The sequence below is a fragment of the Littorina saxatilis genome, linkage group LG12 (genome assembly GCF_037325665.1).
Source record: "Littorina saxatilis isolate snail1 linkage group LG12, US_GU_Lsax_2.0, whole genome shotgun sequence".
NCBI classification, from domain to species: domain Eukaryota; kingdom Metazoa; phylum Mollusca; class Gastropoda; order Littorinimorpha; family Littorinidae; genus Littorina; species Littorina saxatilis.
In genome coordinates, this window is record NC_090256.1 from 84,457,050 (window position 1) to 84,476,092 (window position 19,043).

The 19,043-nt window shown below is 44.3% G+C and overlaps 1 protein-coding gene across 4 annotated transcripts in view; it reads left to right on the forward strand.

Moving 5' to 3' along the window:
- The window catches only part of LOC138983006 (potassium channel subfamily K member 18-like), an 85,496-nt gene that overhangs the window by 23,366 nt on the left and 43,087 nt on the right, over nt 1-19,043 (forward strand). Inside the window, exon 1 of one of the 4 annotated variants that reach the window (XM_070356407.1) lies at nt 5,750-6,333. The exons of 2 other annotated variants lie outside the window; for them this stretch is intronic. The gene's annotated coding sequence lies outside the window, so the exon portion shown is untranslated. Of the gene's footprint in view, nt 1-5,749; nt 6,334-10,997; nt 11,284-19,043 lie in introns of those variants that run through there. One more of the 4 variants, XM_070356408.1, reaches the window with a different exon arrangement.

A 19,043-nucleotide genomic window follows, 5' to 3' on the forward strand; every position in this document is an offset into this window, starting at 1 on the left:
CGCCTCAACTTTTACAAAAAGCCGGATATGACGTCATCAAAGGTATTTATCGAAAAAAAGAAAAAAACGTCCGGGGATATCATACCCAGGAACTCGCATGTCAAATTTCATAAAGATCGGCCCAGTAGTTTAGTCTGAATCGCTCTACACACACACACACACGCACACACACACACACACATACACCACACCCTCGTCTCGATTCCCCCCTCTACGTTAAAACATTTAGTCAAAACTTGACTAAATGTAAAAACCAAAGGAGCAACCAAGAAACATAATAAGCGGGGGTAAATGGGAGGTAACTGCATACCAAGGGATAACAGTTTCAGCGTTCTACTTAAAGAATTGCGTCCCTGCAAATGCAGTCTAATTCGGTTTTCGGGCTGTTGCGTTCTGAATGAATTAATAATGAAGTGGATTGTTGCAACGCGACATGTTCGATGTCTATGTTGTTTTATGGAGCGGCATTTACTTGATCAATTATGCAGATTAGCAAGTCTCTGTGTTACGATAAGCTCTGCAATTATTTATCCATTAAATCCTGTGCAGTTGGTGTGTTATGTTACGCTGCTTATGTGAGGCAACCCCACGCAAACGCACTCATTTACAAAATCAAAAAGTCATTAACCTTAGTGCGGATGCGCCATTTCAATTCTGCCCCCCCCCCCCCCCCCCCACTCTCTAAAATAAAGAGCAGTCAGAACAATCAGACAGTTTCTCTCTCCCCTTCCTCTGCCTCTCTCTTTCCGAGTCTCTCTCTCTCAGTTTCACAAGCACGCACGGGCGCGCACACACGCGCGCACACACACACAACACAACACACACAAACAAACATTCACAAACAAACAAACACACACACACACACACACACAACACACACACACACAAACATTCACACACAAACACACACAACACACACACACAAACACACACACTAACACACACACACACACACACACTCTGGCGCCGAAGATTGCTTGGCCAAAATTTCAATCAATTTGATTGAAAAATGAGGGTGTGACAGTGCCGCCTCAACTTTTACAAAAAGCCGGATATGACGTCATCAAAGACATTTATCGAAAAAACGAAAAAACATCCGGGGATATCATTCCCAGGAACTCTCATGTAAAATTTCATAAAGATCGGTCCAGTAGTTTAGTCTGAATCGCTCTACACACACACACGCACAGGTAGACAGACAGACACACACACATACACCACGACCCTCGTCTCGATTCCCCCTCTACGTTAAAACATTTAGTCAAAACTTGACTAAATGTAAACAAGTCGCGTAAGGCGAAAATACAATATTTAGTCAAGTAGCTGTCGAACTCACAGAATGAAACTGAACGCAACGCAACGCAGCAAGACCGTATACTCGTAGCATCGTCACTCCACCGCCCGTGGCAAAGGCAGTGCCCGTGGAATTGACAAGAAGAGCGGGGTATTCGTTGCGCTGAGAAGGATAGCACGCTTTTCTGTACCTCTCTTCGTTTTAACTTTCTGAGCGTGTTTTTAATCCAAACATATCATATCTATATATTTTTGGAATCAGGAACCGACAAGGAATAAGATGAAAGTGTTTTTAAATTGATTTCGAAAAAAAAAATTTGATAATAATTTTTATATATTTAATTTTTCAGAGCTTGTTTGTAATCCGAATATAACATATTTATATGTTTTTGGAATCAGCAAATGATGGAGAATAAGATAAACGTAAATTTGGATCGTTTTATAAATTTTTATTTTTTTTTTACAATTTTCAGATTTTTAATGACCAAAGTCATTAATTAATTTTTAAGCCACCAAGCTGAAATGCAATACCGAAGTCCGGGCTTCGTCGAAGATTACTTGACCAAAATTTCAACCAATTTGGTTGAAAAATGAGGGCGTGACAGTGCCGCCTCAACTTTCACGAAAAGCCGGATATGACGTCATCAAAGACATTTATCAAAAAAATTAAAAAAACGTTCGGGGATATCATACCCAGGAACTCTCATGTCAAATTTCATAAAGATCGGTCCAGTAGTTTGGTCTGAATCGCTCTACACGCACGCACACACGCACGCACGCACACACATACACCACGACCCTCGTTTCGATTCCCCCTCGATGTTAAAATATTTAGTCAAAACTTGACTAAATATAACAAGTCGCGTAAGGCGAAAATACAATATTTAGTCAAGTAGCTGTCGAACTCACAGAATGAAACTGAACGCAATGCCATTTTTCAGCAAGACCGTATACTCGTAGCATCGTCAGTCCACCGCTCATGGCAAAGGCAGTGAAATTGACAAGAAGAGCGGGGTAGTAGTTGCGCTAAGAAGGATAGCACGCTTTTCTGTACCTCTCTTTGTTTTAACTTTCTGAGCGTGTTTTTAATCCAAACATATCATATCTATATGTTTTTGGAATCAGGAACCGACAAGGAATAAGATGAAAGTGTTTTTAAATTGATTTCGACAATTTAATTTTGATAATAATTTTTATATATTTAATTTTCAGAGCTTGTTTTTAATCCGAATATAACATATTTATATGTTTTTGGAATCAGCAAATGATGGAGAATAAGATAAACGTAAATTTGGATCGTTTCATAAATTTTTATTTTTTTTTACAATTTTCAGATTTTTAATGACCAAAGTCATTAATTAATTTTTAAGCCACCAAGCTGAAATGCAATACCGAAGTCCGGGCTTCGTCGAAGATTACTTGACCAAAATTTCAACCAATTTGGTTGAAAAATGAGGGCGTGACAGTGCCGCCTCAACTTTCACGAAAAGCCGGATATGACGTCATCAAAGACATTTATCAAAAAAATGAAAAAAACGTTCGGGGATTTCATACCCAGGAACTCTCATGTCAAATTTCATAAAGATCGGTCCAGTAGTTTAGTCTGAATCGCTCTACACACACACACAGACAGACAGACAGACACACGCACATACACCACGACCCTCGTTTCGATTCCCCCTCTACGTTAAAACATTTAGTCAAAACTTGACTAAATGTAAAAAAGAGAAAAAGACTAACGGTTTTGAGGTTTGTGTATCTATGCAACTGTTTTGACATGTGCAACTTATCCAGAGAGGGTGAATACAGCGAATGAAATTGTTTTGAGCGCTCTAGCGCCGTTAGTTTGTCACAACAGGAGCCGGTCCATATTAGGAGCCGGTCCATATTAGGAGCCGGTCCATATTAGGAGCCGGTCCATATTAGGAGCCGGTCCATATTAGGAGCCGGTCCATACCCCCCGCGGGTTAGGGGGAAGAATTTACCCGATGCTCCCCAGCATGTCGTAAGAGTCGACTAACGGATTCTGTTTCTCCTTTTACCCTTGTTAAGTGTTTCATAGACCTATATTAAATATAGGTCCCTGAGTGTTTCTTGTATAGAATATAGTCAATGTTTGTAAAGATTTTAGTCAAGCAGTATGTAAGAAATGTTAAGTCCTTTGTACTGGAAACTTGCATTCTCCCAGTAAGGTCATATATTGTACTACGTTGCAAGCCCCTGGAGCAATTTTTTGATTAGTGCTTTTGTGAACAAGAAACAATTAACAAGTGGCTCTATCCCTTCTCCCCCCCTTTCCCCGTCGCGATATAACCTTCGTGGTTGAAAACGACGTTAAACACCAAATAAAGAAAGAAAAGAAAGCCGGTCCATATTAGGAGCCGGTCCATATTAGGAGCCGGTCTATATTAGGAGCCTGTCCATATTAGGAGCCGGTCCATAGTCGAATGATTGTAAATGTCATTTCTCACTGTCATTCACTGCGTTCACAATAGGGCTTTTAAGTCGGCATTCTATCCAGAAGGCTCTTTCTACATCAGTGTGTCTTACTTTTGTCTTCATTTCCTCTTGAGAAGCATCTGTTGTTTCGATTGGTAACGGTAGACTCTTTCTGTGTTTCACTAATCAGCGCGAACGGCGGCGAAGGGGCAAAACGTTTACGAGAGTTGAGGCGAGGTTGTCCTACTCTCGCATAACAACGTTAGATTCTAAGTTCTCATGGTGGCATGTGTTTGTGTCTTGGTAAACGGGGATTCATCAACAACAATGTTCAAACAGCTTAGATTGTGACTAACAATGTATTGGAATACCGCGTGTTGCGACCGCAGCATTGGCATGGTGTGTCTGTGAATCCATCGGCATGATCAGTCTCTCGCCAGTCTCGGCAGTGTTTTGTTTCCGGGTAACTGAGATTGTTCAACGTTCCAGGATGGCTGAGTTGTAGGCGGAAGTGGCTGTGTGTAAGTGTGTGTGTGTGTGTGTGTGTGTGCGCGCGCGCTAGTGTGCGCGTGTGTGTGTGTGTGCTTCTTTGTTTGTGTGTGTGTGTGTGTGTGTCAGCGCGAGCGCGCAAGGGTGTATGTATAGGTTACACGCTAATTGTCATTGGATTTATGACTATCTACACTGATAGTGTTTCGTTCATGGCAAATGAGAGCCTTTGCGAGCTTAGTTTTCTTTACAGCTTGTTATCAACGTAAATGTCCGTGTGTCATCCTCCCTCTGTCCGTCCTGTTACTGTAACTCTTACAAGTGTGAACGTATCAGTGGTCTTCCTTTATTCTCTGTGTTCTATCCTAGTAAATAAGTATGTATTTGACTCTGAAATATCTCGACAAAGTTTCACAAATCATATAGATTCATGTCAATGGACGCCCAGTCATTTTTTTGTTGCGCTGACAAACACTAATAACGTTTTCAGAATAAACAGCTGTCTCCGGTTTTTATTGTGTTATCAACCAGTGACGGTTATATTACATCAGTAGTCATCTCTATATTTCCTTGATAACTACCAGGGGTCTTTTTCACAATAACATGATGGGCACGGGTAATACTGTTTGGTTATGAGTGGGTGGGTGGCCGGGGTGGGTGGGTGGCCGGGGTGGTAACGCACTGTCTTGCGCTCGGAAGCGAGAGGTTGCGAGTTCGACCCTGGGTCAGGGCGTTAGCAATTTTCTCCCCCCTTTCCTAACCTAGGTGGTGGGTTCAAGTGCTAGTCCTTCGGATGAGACGAAAAACCGAGGTCCCTTCGTGTACACTACATTGGGGTGTGCACGTTAAAGATCCCACGATCGACAAAAGGGTCTTTCCTGGCAAAATTGTATAGGCATAGATAAAAAATGTCCACCAAAATACCCGTGTGACTTGGAATAATAGGCCGTGAAAAGTAGGATATGCGCCGAAATGGCTGCGATCTGCTGGTCGATGTGAATGCGTGATGTATTGTGTAAAAAATTCCATCTCACACGGCATAAATAAATCCCTGCGCCTTGAATATGTGCGCGATATAAATTGCATAAAAAAATTTTTAAAAAATAAAATAATAAATCCCTGCGCTTAGAACTGTACCCACGGAATACGCGCGATATAAGCCTCATATTGATTGATTGATTGATGAGTACGTTCAGTGTTGACTGCGTTGCCCATCATGTAGTCAATATTAAAAGTGAGCCTTCAGTTTTCATTCTGGATTCATTCAGTTTTGATAATGTTCAAACTCGCTTGTAATTAAATATCAGTGCTTATCTGTTCTTCTTGGCCTAAACTGTCTGAAGCATATTTCACAAGTACAACTATCACGTTATAACTGTGCTATACAGAGATGCAGGAGACCCTTATCTTGGAACATACGCTCCCATTTGCGATATGTGAGGCAAAACTGACTACAGTGAACTTTCAAGATATATGCAGCCTTCAGTTTCTATGCTGTGGGTCACTCAGTCAAGATTGATTTTGTGTCGATCATGATGCACGTGCAGAGGTTGGTCACTACTGGCGCGAGGAGAGCCTGCGGTCGATCGTCGTAATGTGAGTGTGCGCCAAGGAGTCCAGCTGCTGTTACTCGGATCTTGCAGACATCAAAGACATGGTGTTACTCGTGTCACTAGACACGTCCAAGAAATGTGTACCCTTTAGCAATCAGACCGACGAGTCTCTGGTTGTTGCTATCTTCCAATGCGGTGGTTGCCAGTCTACACATGTGATAACACTGCCGTGTCTAGGGACGTAATTACCTAAGTGCCGATGCTAATTAGTGGAAGACAGGCCAGACCTTGAACTAGTCTGGATGGCATTTCCATCCTCAGTAGTTCTTTGGTTGGGCCGCACATAGGCAGACCCCAACAAACATGTGTATTCTATTCCTGCTTGCACTGGCGCTCTGAGCACACAGTGATAGGAACTAGGCTTTGCCAAGCTTCGCAGAACTGTTGCTAGTGTAAGACCGTGAAGACACAGTGTTGTGAATGGATGGCTCACCGGCTCAAGAAGCTTCACATTGGAAAAGCCGGCGTATCGTGATTGTGACATTTATCCCAGTTTGAGGTAAGAACGGACGATTCTCTCTCTCTCTCTCTCTCTCTCTCTCTCTCTCTCTCTCTCTCTCTCTCTCTCTCTCTCTCTCTCTCTCTCTCTCTCTCTCTCTCTCTCTCTGTGTTTTCGTTTGCATTGTTGTGTACTCGGGATAACTAATGTCTTCGAACAATAAAATCAATTATTATAGCCGCCGTCTATTGTATTACATGTACTTCGTGCGAACCCAACTTCCAGCATCATCTTAGGTTCTAGGTAGTTCATGCAGGCAGAGACATAGATGTATGTCTCTGATGCAGGTTAGCTATGTTCACGACATGGTTTGCTTGTGCCGGGTGTTTTGATCTGTCGTTGTTTTACTTGGCAGGGACAGTGGTAGGGGCACCGGCATTTCAAAATTTTAGACTTGGTTTTTCATAACTCAGGCCTGGGAATGAGACACCTTTCGTCGTAAATACGACGAAGTCCTTTTATATAATTGTGTAAGAAAAGAGCCTCCGTGTGCCCTTAAAAATGCTTAAAACGCACAAATTTCCCGTCAATACGCCCAAAGTACTTTTACTCATTCCCAGGCCTGGTAACTGTTCTTTAAGCTTTAAAATAAAACTTGTATGATTTTTAGGTTTTAAACGGGGTTAATTGTTAGATAGTTTTATTTGTCTTTTTCTTTAGTAAATAATGTTTATATCTATTTTTTTGGTATTAAGATAGTTAAAGAAAGGAGCATTTAACGTGCTGATGATAGAGTTGAACAATTTAAGGTTACCTGACAGTCGGACAAAAAACGGGGATGGCGATTTGGAGTAGAAACCAACACATAGCGATAAGGTCCAGAGTGACCGCTGGCAATCTAAATAGTTATATGAGGGACGGTTGGGCTATAGCAGAGTTTATAATGTTTGAGACGCAGAAGTAATAGCATTGATGGGTTAGGACGATATCATACGAAGCAGCCAATAGAAGGGAAGTTTAAGATGTAAGTTTGGGGCTGCGACCAATGAAGAAGTCAGGTATAGTTTGCTAATGTAAGAACTATAGTATATACTAGAGGCGGTAGATACCGTGACAAACAAGTTTTCGACGGGCGCAGTGGCGAGGTGGTAAAACGTCGGCCTCCTAATCGCCGGGGAGGTCGTGAGTTCGAATCCCGGTCGCTGCCGCCTGGTGGGTTAAGAGTGGAGATTTTGTCGATCTCCCAGGTCAACTTATGTGCAGACCTGCTGGCTTAACCCCCTTCGTGTGTACACGCAAGCACAAGACCAAGTGCGCACGGAAAAGATCCTGTAATCCATGTCAGAGTTTGGTGGGTTATAGAAACACGAAAATACCCAGCATGCCTCCCCCGAAATCGGCGTATGCTGCCTGAATGGTGGGGTAAAAATGGTCATACACGTAAAAATCCACTCGTTCTAAAAACATGAGTGAACGTGGGAGTTTAAGCCCATGAACGAAGGAGAAGAAGAAGAAGAAGAAGAAGAAGAAGAAGAAGAAACAAGTTTTCTGAGATTTTGATACATTTACCTTAGTGTGCCTTTTGGAGTATATATTCATAGGATTTCGTTCTTGGTCCACAGATTCTTCCTCTGAAGGTATGGCGACTCTTAAGTTTTTATCATTATATTTTAGACGTTAAGAATCATGGGATGTACATAATGTAATTGTCTTGATTTTCTTTATCAACGGATTCTTAACTTTCATGCCAGTATATGTGAAGTCTGACTCAGTAACTGATGTCTGAATTGTTTTGAATGCGATTCTTCATCTCGTCTCGCCGTGAGGGTGAAAGCTTGTTGTCGTGTATTATGTCTATCTTGTATCTTCCAGTTCGATGTTCAGTCTATTTCTGACTCCAGACATCACACCACTTACCACATGCACACCGTACAGAGTAACGGTCATACCAGTATTGGCGTTAACCGGTAATTACCGGTATTTTACCGGTTGAAACGAGAAATTACCGGAACAAAATTGGCTGCCGGTTTGACCTACCAGTTGTTTTTTTTTTAGAACTACCGGGTTTGTTTTTGCTGGTAGAACAATAAAACCAGTACTCTGAGTTGGACTCGAACTGGTTCCAATGACCAGCCTACCGCTTTTTTCTGGATAGTTTTCATCATAAAAGTTTGTGTACCGGTTTGAAAAAAATACTAGCGCCATCACTGCATACTCATCTTACATTACAGACACTTCAAACAGATAACTCGTCAGTGACGTTTGGGATATAATTGTGTTAAATAAACTGTGAGCATGGTAACACCCAAAACACCATGGCCAAAACTGAAACATGCATTTCCCCCTGTGCTATGTGAATACATGCAGGTCACGTTGTCCTTCTGTACGTCTCTCTGCGGTGTGTTGGTGTCATATGTGTGTTTGCACTTGTGCGTGCGTGCGTGGATACCGCATGCAAGCGCAGCTTGGCGTGTGTGTGTGTGTGTATATGTTACAGTTAATCTGTGAAACCAGGAAATACGTGTATTAACTAGGTAATACATGAATTAACTGACGGAAAAAACAGTTAATTCATGTATTACCTAAAATAGTTGAGTTAATACACGTATTCCCTGGTTTCACACATATATATAATATTATGTAAATGTGTGTGTGTGTGTGTGTGTGTGTAGTGCATGTATATCTGTTCTTCCAATCTTTGCCTGGCCATGTTTTGTGCAGTGTCACTGCGCAGTTTGAAAACTATTTCCCGATCGGCCCGCTTTAAATACCATTCGATGCCGGTGTCACGATTTCATCTTTCGCCTGTGTCCGTATTTCCCCCTCGACATATACTCAAGACTGAAATGTTGTTTCCTGGTAAAATTAAGAAGTGAAATTATTTAAGGACGAAAAGCATGTCAGTTTCTTGCATGTGAAGAAAATTGGTGGTAAAATTTAATAGATTTCACCCCCAAAATCGAATTCTTCGAAAACGTGTACCGAGTGGTTACGTCCCATGAGTAAGAAGGAAAACAGTTTAGGATGAATCAAATTCTAAGTTAAATAAAACAAATTGGTTGGACAAATTTGGCCCCATGAATGTAAGGTACACAAGGTCGCTCATCAGTACTATCGAAGGGTGTTTTTTTGTTCAGTGTAGAGTTTATACCAGATCAACGACTGAGGCCGAGAAGCCTGTAACACGAGAAAATTACTCCCACGGGATTTTTACTCCGGAGTAAAAATTTCGTACGAAAATGTTACTCCCTTTACGAAAAAAGCACTCCCCCATTACACGAAAAAATTACTCCCCACGACAGGTGAGTTCCGAGTAAACATTTCGTACACAAATGTTACTCCCCTGACGAATAAAAAACGAATAAATTACTTCACCCTAACACGAGCAATTTAACTTTCCATGCCAGGTGTACGAAATTTATGCTCCCTTGTCCCCTGTTAGTCTTGGTGGTGGAAGGGGTGGAGGGAGGGTAGCGCGACATTCGTTTGCGCGAGATCACATTATTGGCATTATCCCTTCGCCCGCATCCCATTTTAGCGTACGAGATTTTTACTGGAAGTAAAAAAAATGGGGAGTAAAAATTTCGTGGAGGGAGTAATTTTTTCGTGCCTTGGGGAGTTCTTTTCTCGTACGAAAAGTGTACTCGGAGAAAGAATTTCGTACGAAATATTTACTCCGGAGTAAATTTTTCGTGGAGTAAAAATGTCGTGTTACACCGGCACTGAAAAGCTAAGTTCGCCGCCCTTCAGGCTGCGTGGATACCACTGATGCATCAGTCTGTGTATGTATGCATCATCGTAGAATAAGTGAATGCGGCAATGAATCGCATTCCTTCTCCTCCTCTTTTTCTAATGAATATATTCCGATCCAACGGCGGTAGATTCTGTCTGTCTGTCTGTCTGTCTCTCTGTCTCTCTTTCCGGCTTTGTCCGTCGAGTCTCTCACTCTATCTCTCCCTTTCTCTCTCTTTCTCTCTCTCTCTCTTTCTCTCTCTCTCTCTCTCTCTCTCTCTCTCTTTCTCTTTCCTCTCTCTCTCTCTCTCTCCCTCTCTCTCTCTCTCTCTCTTTCTCTCTCTCTCTCTCTCTCTCTCTCTCTCTCTCTCTCTCTCTCTCTCTCTCTCTCTCTCTCTCTCTCTCTCTCTCTCTCTCTCTGTACCCCCCTAGGCCCTTTCTCCTCCTCTAAAACATTTTTTTTATTTTGTCGTTTTGAGGATAGAGAAAAAAGTGTGACACGATCATTCTGACAGAGATAATCATCACTGATTCACTGAAACCGTTCCTGCGAGCAGCATTAGCGCGAGTCGAGTTCACGGTTCCAGACACTCAGCGTACACACAGAAGCTGTTCGCATTTATCCGTATGGTTGCTTGTCGACTTGCTCCGTTCCTCCGTTATCTTCTCTCTCTCTCTAACCCCCCCTCCCCTGACAACCCCTGCATCCACATCTCTCTCTCTCTCTCTCTCTCTCTCTCTAACTGATATTCCCCCCTTCGTCGGCCCATCGGCCCTCCGTATTCCTGCCCCCCCCCCCCCCCCCCCACACACACACACGCACGCACTCACCCCCCATACACACACACGCATCACTCTCTCTCTGACGCATTGTGTGTTCTCCGTCTTTATTCACCCTTCCTTGCCCAACCCCACCCCCTTTTTCATTTATCCTCTACCCCCCCCCCCCCCCTCTCTCCGTAAGGCTGCAGGTATATAAAATAAATCAACCGCCAAAGATCTCGGTGTCTCAGACGTGTGCATCATCCGTGAGTGAACGTTTCTGCGCAGGAAGAACAAACAGCTACAAACAAAAGTGACTTACTTTTCTTCTTCTTCTCCTTTACACTTCTTCTGGCCTCGTTCATCAGCGGGAGACAGATCGGGATTGATTTTTCATCAGTTTTTGTCACGTGAATGTTGATCGGTTTTACTGTTTATATTGTGCTGTGCGGAGCGTAACTAGTAAATTTTTATCACAAGAAAATGGGATCGTCATAAGAATTGTGATAGGTTTCGGTATGTATTATTTTTGTTGTGTGGTGCGTATGTTTTTGTCACAGGAATTGTAGTCGGCTTTGCTGTATCCTGTTTTTTGTGCAAAGCGTACGTTTTTGTCACAGAATCCCAATAGGTTCAATGTGTATAGTGGTGTGCGAAACGTACATTTTTGTCACAAGTCGAAAATGTGATCGGCTTTAGTGTGAATTGTTTCGTGCGGAGCGTAGTACATTTTTGTCAAGAAATTTGAAATATTTGTATGAGTATTGTGATGTACGTGCGATGCGTAAATGTTTCTCTTTCTCACAAGAAATGTGATAGGTTTTTAGTGTGTGTTGTAATGTGCTTCTTCTTCTTCTTCTTCGTTCATGGGCTTAGACTCCCACGTTCGCTCATGTTTTTATCAAGAGTGGATTTTTACGTGTATTACCGTTTTTACCCTGCCATTCGGGCTGCATACGCCGATTTCGGGGGAGGCATGCTGGGCATTTTTGTGTTTCTATAACCCACCGAACTCTGACATGGATTACAGGATCTTTTCCGTGCGCACTTGGTCTTGTGTTTGCGTGTACACACGAAGGGGGTTAAGTCACTAGCAGGTCTGCACATAAGTTGACCTGGGAGATCGACAAAATCTCCACTCTTAACCCACCAGGCGGCAGCGACCGGGATTCGAACTCACGACCTCTCGATTAGGAGGCCGATGTCTTACCACAACGCCACTGCGCCCGTCTTGTAATGTGCAAAACGTACATTTCTGACTCGGGAATTGTGATAAGTTTTACCGTGTATTGTGTATTGTGTTTTGCGGAACGGATTTTTTCCCCCGAGGAATTGTGATCGGTTTCAGTGCGTATACTGTTTCATGCGGAACGTGCATTTTTGACAAGAATTGTGATCGGTTTCAGTGCGTATTGCGTATTATGTGGAAGGAAATGTTTTTGTCACATGAATTTTGATTGATTTCAGTGCGTATTGTGTTATCTTCTTCTTCTTCTTCTTCTGCGTTCGTGGGCTGAAACTCCCACGTACACTCGTGTTTTTTGCACGAGTGGAATTTTACGTGTATGACCGTTTTTTACCCCGCCATTTAGGCAGCCATACGCCGTTTTCGGAGGAAGCATGCTGGGTATTTTCGTGTTTCTATAACCCACCGAACTCTGACATGGATTACAGGATCTTTTTCGTGCGCACTTGGTCTTGTGCTTGCGTGTACACACGGGGGTGTTCGGACACCGAGGAGAGTCTGCACACAAAGTTGACTCTGAGAAATTAATCTCTCGCCGAACGTGGGGACGAACTCACGCTGACAGCGGCCAACTGGATACAAATCCAGCGCGCTACCGACTGAGCTATATCCCCGCCCCATTGTGTTATCAACTTACGCGGAACGTACATTGTTGACACTGACAAAAAAATGTGATCAGTTTCAGTGCGTATTTTGTTATGTGGAACGTGCATTCTTGTAACAATAACTGTGATCAGTATCAGTGCGTATTGTTTTATTCGGAACGTGCATTCTTGTAACAATAACTGTGATCAGTATCAGTGCGTATTGTGTTATTCGGAACGTGCATTCTTGTAACAATAACTGTGATCAGTATCAGTGCGTATTGTGTTATGCGTAACGTACACTCAGTGCATAGTGTGTGATGCGGAAGGCTTATTTTTGTCACAAGAAGAGCGATCGCTTTCAGCGGCATTGTGTTGTGTCGTGCGTATCTTTTTTCCCACAAGCCGGTGTAGGAGGCATAAAAGACTTCCAGGAAAAAAACACTGGGAGTGTATTTTTCCTAGGAAAGAAACACTGCAATCTCGGAAGGGGAGTGTTATTTTCCCAGGAAAATGACACTGTCACCAGGAAAATAACACTGCCACTACGGCGGCAAATAAGACTGCCAGGAAAACAACACTGCGTGAATTTTTCATCCTCCCCATGGACATCACATCAATGCCAGAATCTCCAGGTGGTTTCAGCAGTATCGTTGTTGCTGTGGACTATTTTACGAAATGGCCGGGGTGGAAGCCAAGCCCCTGCCATCAAAGTCGGCAAAAGACACTGCAAGGTTCCTTTATGAACTGATCTGTCGTCACGGGTGTCCCAAGATACAGATTAATGACCAGGGAAGAGAATTCGTGAATCAAGTATCTGCTGAGCTTCACAGGCTGAGTGGAGTGAAACAAAATATAACAAGCGCCTATCGTCCACAGGCCAATGGCCTTGTTGAGAGAAACAACCGAACAATCCAGACTGAGTCTTCTCTGCTGAAAACTCTGCGTGATGAAGAAGATTGGGTTGATGATTTACCAGGTGTGTTGTTTGTCTTCAGAACGAGCGCACAAAAAAGCACACTGTACACCCCTTTCTTTTTGCTGTATGGCCGACAAGCCCGACTACCGATTGGGGACGAAATTGACCCCATCTGCTCATCCAGCACCGATGGCAACGACGTTAATGTCAGCGTCTTCGAAGGTTGTGAAGACACGTCTTGTCCTGATGATATCAAGCAAAGGCTGGACAGTATCAGGCAGCTGTCCACTGTCATGAAAGACACAGTTTCAGAGAACATCACTCAGGCGCAAGACAGACAGAAACGTGACTACGAAAAGCGCCACGGCCAAAAGCGAATGTTTGTGGTGGATGAGCAGGTACTTCTGTGGAATCTGCGTCGCGCGGATAGGAAAGGGGGGAAAATGAAGGCTCCGTGGCAAGGTCCCTATGTGGTACATGCTGTCAATCAAAATCAGACTTACATTTTGAAAACCCCTGACGGCACAATCTTAAAGCAAACAGCACATGGCGTTAATCTAAAGCCGTACAAAGCTGCAAACGACTGCGGTCCACAAACTTCAATGAATACTGGTGCCAGTGTTCCGCAGAGTTCATCGACTGACGACGCCAACATTTTCGACACTTCCTGCAGTGCCAGTGCTAGTGTTCCCAAGAGTTCATCGTCTGATGACGTCAACATCAATCAGCAGTTGATGCAAGACGGGAAAGGTGAATTGTGCTCAAGAAAGAGAAAGCGATAGAACAGAGCCGAACCTGACCGTTCATCAGAACCACAAATTGTTAGGGTTGACCCTGCGCCTCCAAAGCAGTTTACCCCAACGAACTCCACATGGAGAAGACTGAAATGCAAGACTCTGGGGTTAGCCGCACCTAAAAGAATGCCCTTCAGACCGAAAACGAAAGTGTGGAGGTCGCAGGGTCTCAAAATTTTCATGAAAAGATCCGACGCGCAGTTATAGAAACCATCAAACACAACGAAGACATTTTGGGCCGTTATATTGATATGGACACAGAAGAATACCTCAGATCGACAAAGATGGCAGCAAATGGTATCTGGGCTACAGAAACAGAGATCATGGCAGCTGCCATGTACCTGAACACCACGATCAGCGGGTATACTCAAAGGTGACTCGATCACAACCCTGACAACAGAGCTGAAACCCAAGAGAAAATTTATTTGGTGAACCTCTGTGCGCACTTCAAAAGGGTTGTTTCATGTGAGTGTTAAACGTGTTCTTAAAGAATTGTAATCATTTTTGTTTGCAAGTGCACACTTAAACTAGAGCAGTCTTTTTTCCCTGGGGTAGTGTTAATTTCCTTGGCGTAGTCATTTTTACCTGGGTGAAGGAGTGTAATCTTCCTAGGAAAATAACACTCCCAGTGATATTTTACTGGGGAAAAAACACTGTTGTAGTGTTTTTTTCCTGCAGTGTTATTTTCCGACTACACCGGTCCGATCGGTTTCAGCACGCATTGAGTGGAACAAAATACCTCGCTCTCGGATACTTTGCTTTATTGGAATTGAAATTTAAGGCCCGGTTGGATTTTGATTTGATCCATTTCGCTTTGAGAGTTTTGTGCATGAACATAGTGCAGTGGTGCTTGAACAGGTTTAATATTCTGGGGTTAGTTCTTGTCGAGTTCCACTTCGTTGGTGCATATCAGCACATCTCCATTAGGACCTCGAGGTGAGTTTAATAAAGAGCCTCTCTCTCTCTCTCTCTCTCTCTCTCTCTCTCTCTCTCTCTCTCTCTCTCTCTCTCTCTCTCTCGCTCTCTCTCTCTCTCTCTCTCTCTCTCTCTCTCTCTCTCTCTCTCTCTCTCTCTCAAAACATTTTTCATTCTTCTTAACTTACTCCAAAAAAACCACCAACACAAAACATGAAATCACACACTCATACACACACACACACATACACACACACACACACACACACACACACACACACACACACACACACAGAGAGAGAGAGACACACACACACAGACACACACACACACCAAATGTCTTCTCATACACTCTCTTTTGGTACTCTATGTGCATCTTTGTAAATCAAGGTCTGTGTACAGCGAACTTTGATCTATAGATATACAGTATATCGGCTAAGTCTAATCCTCAAAACCAGTTCATCTCTGGAAGGAGGCAGGCACGCCTATCTCGAGGCTTACCAAACTGAAGTGTTTCTGTGCTGTTCAAGGCTTTATCTTAAAACCGAGGATTCGTGTTCAGTTACGTGTTATATTCAAAATGTCTGTGAAAGCGTGGAAACTAACAGCACGTGCAATGGTTTGTTTTGTCACGAATTGAAGTCAGCTTAGCAACTTTGCAATCTATTACACTGTACGGACGCCTGTGTGTCTGTCTGTGTGTTTGTCTGCCTGTCGCTTCCTCTCTCTCTCTCTCTCTCTCTCTCTCTCTCTCTCTCTCTCTCTCTCTCTCCCTCTCTCTCTCTCGCTCTCTCTCTCTCTCTCGCGCTCTCTCTTTTCCTCGTTCTTTTTCTCTCGCTCTCGTCCTCTCGTTCTCTAGCCCCCCATCCCACCCGCCTCCCCCGTCTCTCAGTCTCCATTGACGCTCGTGCAAAATGATGTGTTCATCATTCTCAGGCGCAATGTGATGGATCACCTGTCCTTAACATCCACCAAAAACCAATTTAGACAAAGAAGCGGTGCATGTTATGAAGAAGGAAAAAGAAACAAAAATCCACCTCTGCATCAATCACTATCGATATGCATCTCGCACAGTGTTTCCACACCTGTTGCTATAATGTTTTGCTGACATTCCCGTGCATGGCTGATCGAATTACTGACTCGTCAGGAGTGCACTGCGTTCGTTGGGATGTGTGTGTGTGTTGGGATATGTGTGTGTTGGGATGTGTGTGTTGGGATGCGTGTGTTGGGATGTGTGTGTGTTGGGATGTGTGTGTGTTGGGATGTGTGTGTGTTGGGATGTGTGTGTGTTGGGATGTGTGTGTGTGTTGGGATGTGTGTGTGTTGGGATGTGTGTGTGTGTTCGGATGTGTGTGTGTTGGGATGTGTGTGTGTTGGGATGTGTGTGTGTTGGGATGTGTGTGTGTTGGGATGTGTGTGTGTTGGGATGTGTGTGTGTTGGGATGTGTGTGTGTGTGTGTGTTGGGATGTGTGTGTGTGTGTTGGGATGTGTGTGTGTTGGGATGTGTGTGTGTTGGGATGTGTGTGTGTGTTGGGATGTGTGTGTGTTGGGATGTGTGTGTGTGTGTTGGGATGTGTGTGTGTTGGGATGTGTGTGTGTGTTGGGATGTGTGTGTGTCGGGATGTGTGTGTGTGTTGGGATGTGTGTGTGTTGGGATGTGTGTGTGTTGGGATGTGTGTGTGTGTTGGGATGTGTGTGTGTGTGTTGGGATGTGTGTGTGTTGGGATGTGTGTGTGTTGGGATGTGTGTGTGTTGGGATGTGTGTGTGTTGGGATGTGTGTGTGTCGGGATGTGTGTGTGTGTTGGGATGTGTGTGTGTTGGGATGTGTGTGTGTTGGGATGTGTGTGTGTGTTGGGATGTGTGTGTGTGTTGGGATGTGTGTGTGTTGGGATGTGTGTGTGTCGGGATGTGTGTGTGTGTTGGGATGTGTGTGTGTTGGGATGTGTGTGTGTTGGGATGTGTGTGTGTTGGGATGTGTGTGTGTTGGGATGTGTGTGTGTTGGGATGTGTGTGTGTTGGGATGTGTGTGTGTTGGGATGTGTGTGTTGGGATGTGTGTGTGTTGGGATGTGTGTGTGTTGGGATGTGTGTGTGTTGGGATGTGTGTGTGTGTTGGGATGTGTGTGTGTTGGGATGTGTGTGTGTGTTGGGATGTGTGTGTGTTGGGATGTGTGTGTGTTGGGATGTGTGTGTGTGTGTGTTGGGATGTGTGTGTGTTGGGATGTGTGTGTGTGTTGGGATGTGTGTGTGTGTTGGGATGTGTGTGTGTTGGGATGTGTGTGTGTTGGGATGTGTGTGTTGGGATGTGTGTGTGTGTTGGGATGTGTGTGTGTGTTGGGATGTGTGTGTGTGTGTTGGGATGTGTGTGTGTTGGGATGTGTGTGTGTTGGGATGTGTGTGTGTTGGGATGTGTGTGTGTTGGGATGTGTGTGTGTGTTGGGATGTGTGTGTGTTGGGATGTGTGTGTGTGTTGGGATGTGTGTGTTGGGATGTGTGTGTGTGTTGGGATGTGTGTGTGTTGGGATGTGTGTGTGTGTTGGGATGTGTGTGTGTGTTGGGATGTGTGTGTGTTGGGATGTGTGTGTGTCGGGATGTGTGTGTGTTGGGATGTGTGTGTTGGGATGTGTGTGTGTTGGGATGTGTGTGTGTTGGGATGTGTGTGTGTTGGGATGTGTGTGTGTTGGGATGTGTGTGTTGGGATGTGTGTGTGTTGGGATGTGTGTGTGTTGGGATGTGTGTGTGTTGGGATGTGTGTGTGTGTTGGGATGTGTGTGTGTTGGGATGTGTGTGTGTGTTGGGATGTGTGTGTGTGTCGGGATGTGTGTGTGTGTTGGGATGTGTGTGTGTGTGTTGGGATGTGTGTGTGTTGGGATGTGTGTGTGTGTTGGGATGTGTGTGTGTGTTGGGATGTGTGTGTGTTGGGATGTGTGTGTGTTGGGATGTGTGTGTTGGGATGTGTGTGTGTGTTGGGATGCGTGTGTTGGGATGTGTGTGTGTGTTGGGATGTGTGTGTTGGGATGTGTGTGTGTTGGGATGTGTGTGTGTGTTGGGATGTGTGTGTGTTGGGATGTGTGTGTGTTGGGATGTGTGTGTGTTGGGATGTGTGTGTGTTGGGATGTGTGTGTGTTGGGATGTGTGTGTGTTGGGATGTGTGTGTGTTGGGATGTGTGTGTTGGGATGTGTGTGTGTTGGGATGTGTGTGTGTTGGGATGTGTGTGTGTGTTGGGATGTGTGTGTGTTGGGATGTGTGTGTGTTGGGATGTGTGTGTGTGTGTTGGGATGTGTGTGTGTTGGGATGTGTGTGTGTTGGGATGTGTGTGTGTTGGGATGTGTGTGTGTTGGGATGTGTGTGTGTTGGGATGTGTGTGTGTGTGTTGGGATGTGTGTGTGTTGGGATGTGTGTGTGTTGGGATGTGTGTGTGTGTGTTGGGATGTGTGTGTGTTGGGATGTGTGTGTGTGTTGGGATGTGTGTGTGTGTTGGGATGTGTGTGTGTTGGGATGTGTGTGTGTTGGGATGTGTGTGTGTGTTGGGATGTGTGTGTGTGTTGGGATGTGTGAGTGTTGGGATGTGTGTGTGTTGGGATGTGTGTGTGTGTGTTGGGATGTGTGTGTGTTGGGATGTGTGTGTGTGTTGGGATGTGTGTGTGTGTTGGGATGTGTGTGTGTTGGGATGTGTGTGTGTTGGGATGTGTGTGTGTTGGGATGTGTGTGTGTTGGGATGTGTGTGTGTTGGGATGTGTGTGTGTTGGGATGTGTGTGTGTGTTGGGATGTGTGTGTTGGGATGTGTGTGTGTTGGGATGTGTGTGTGTTGGGAT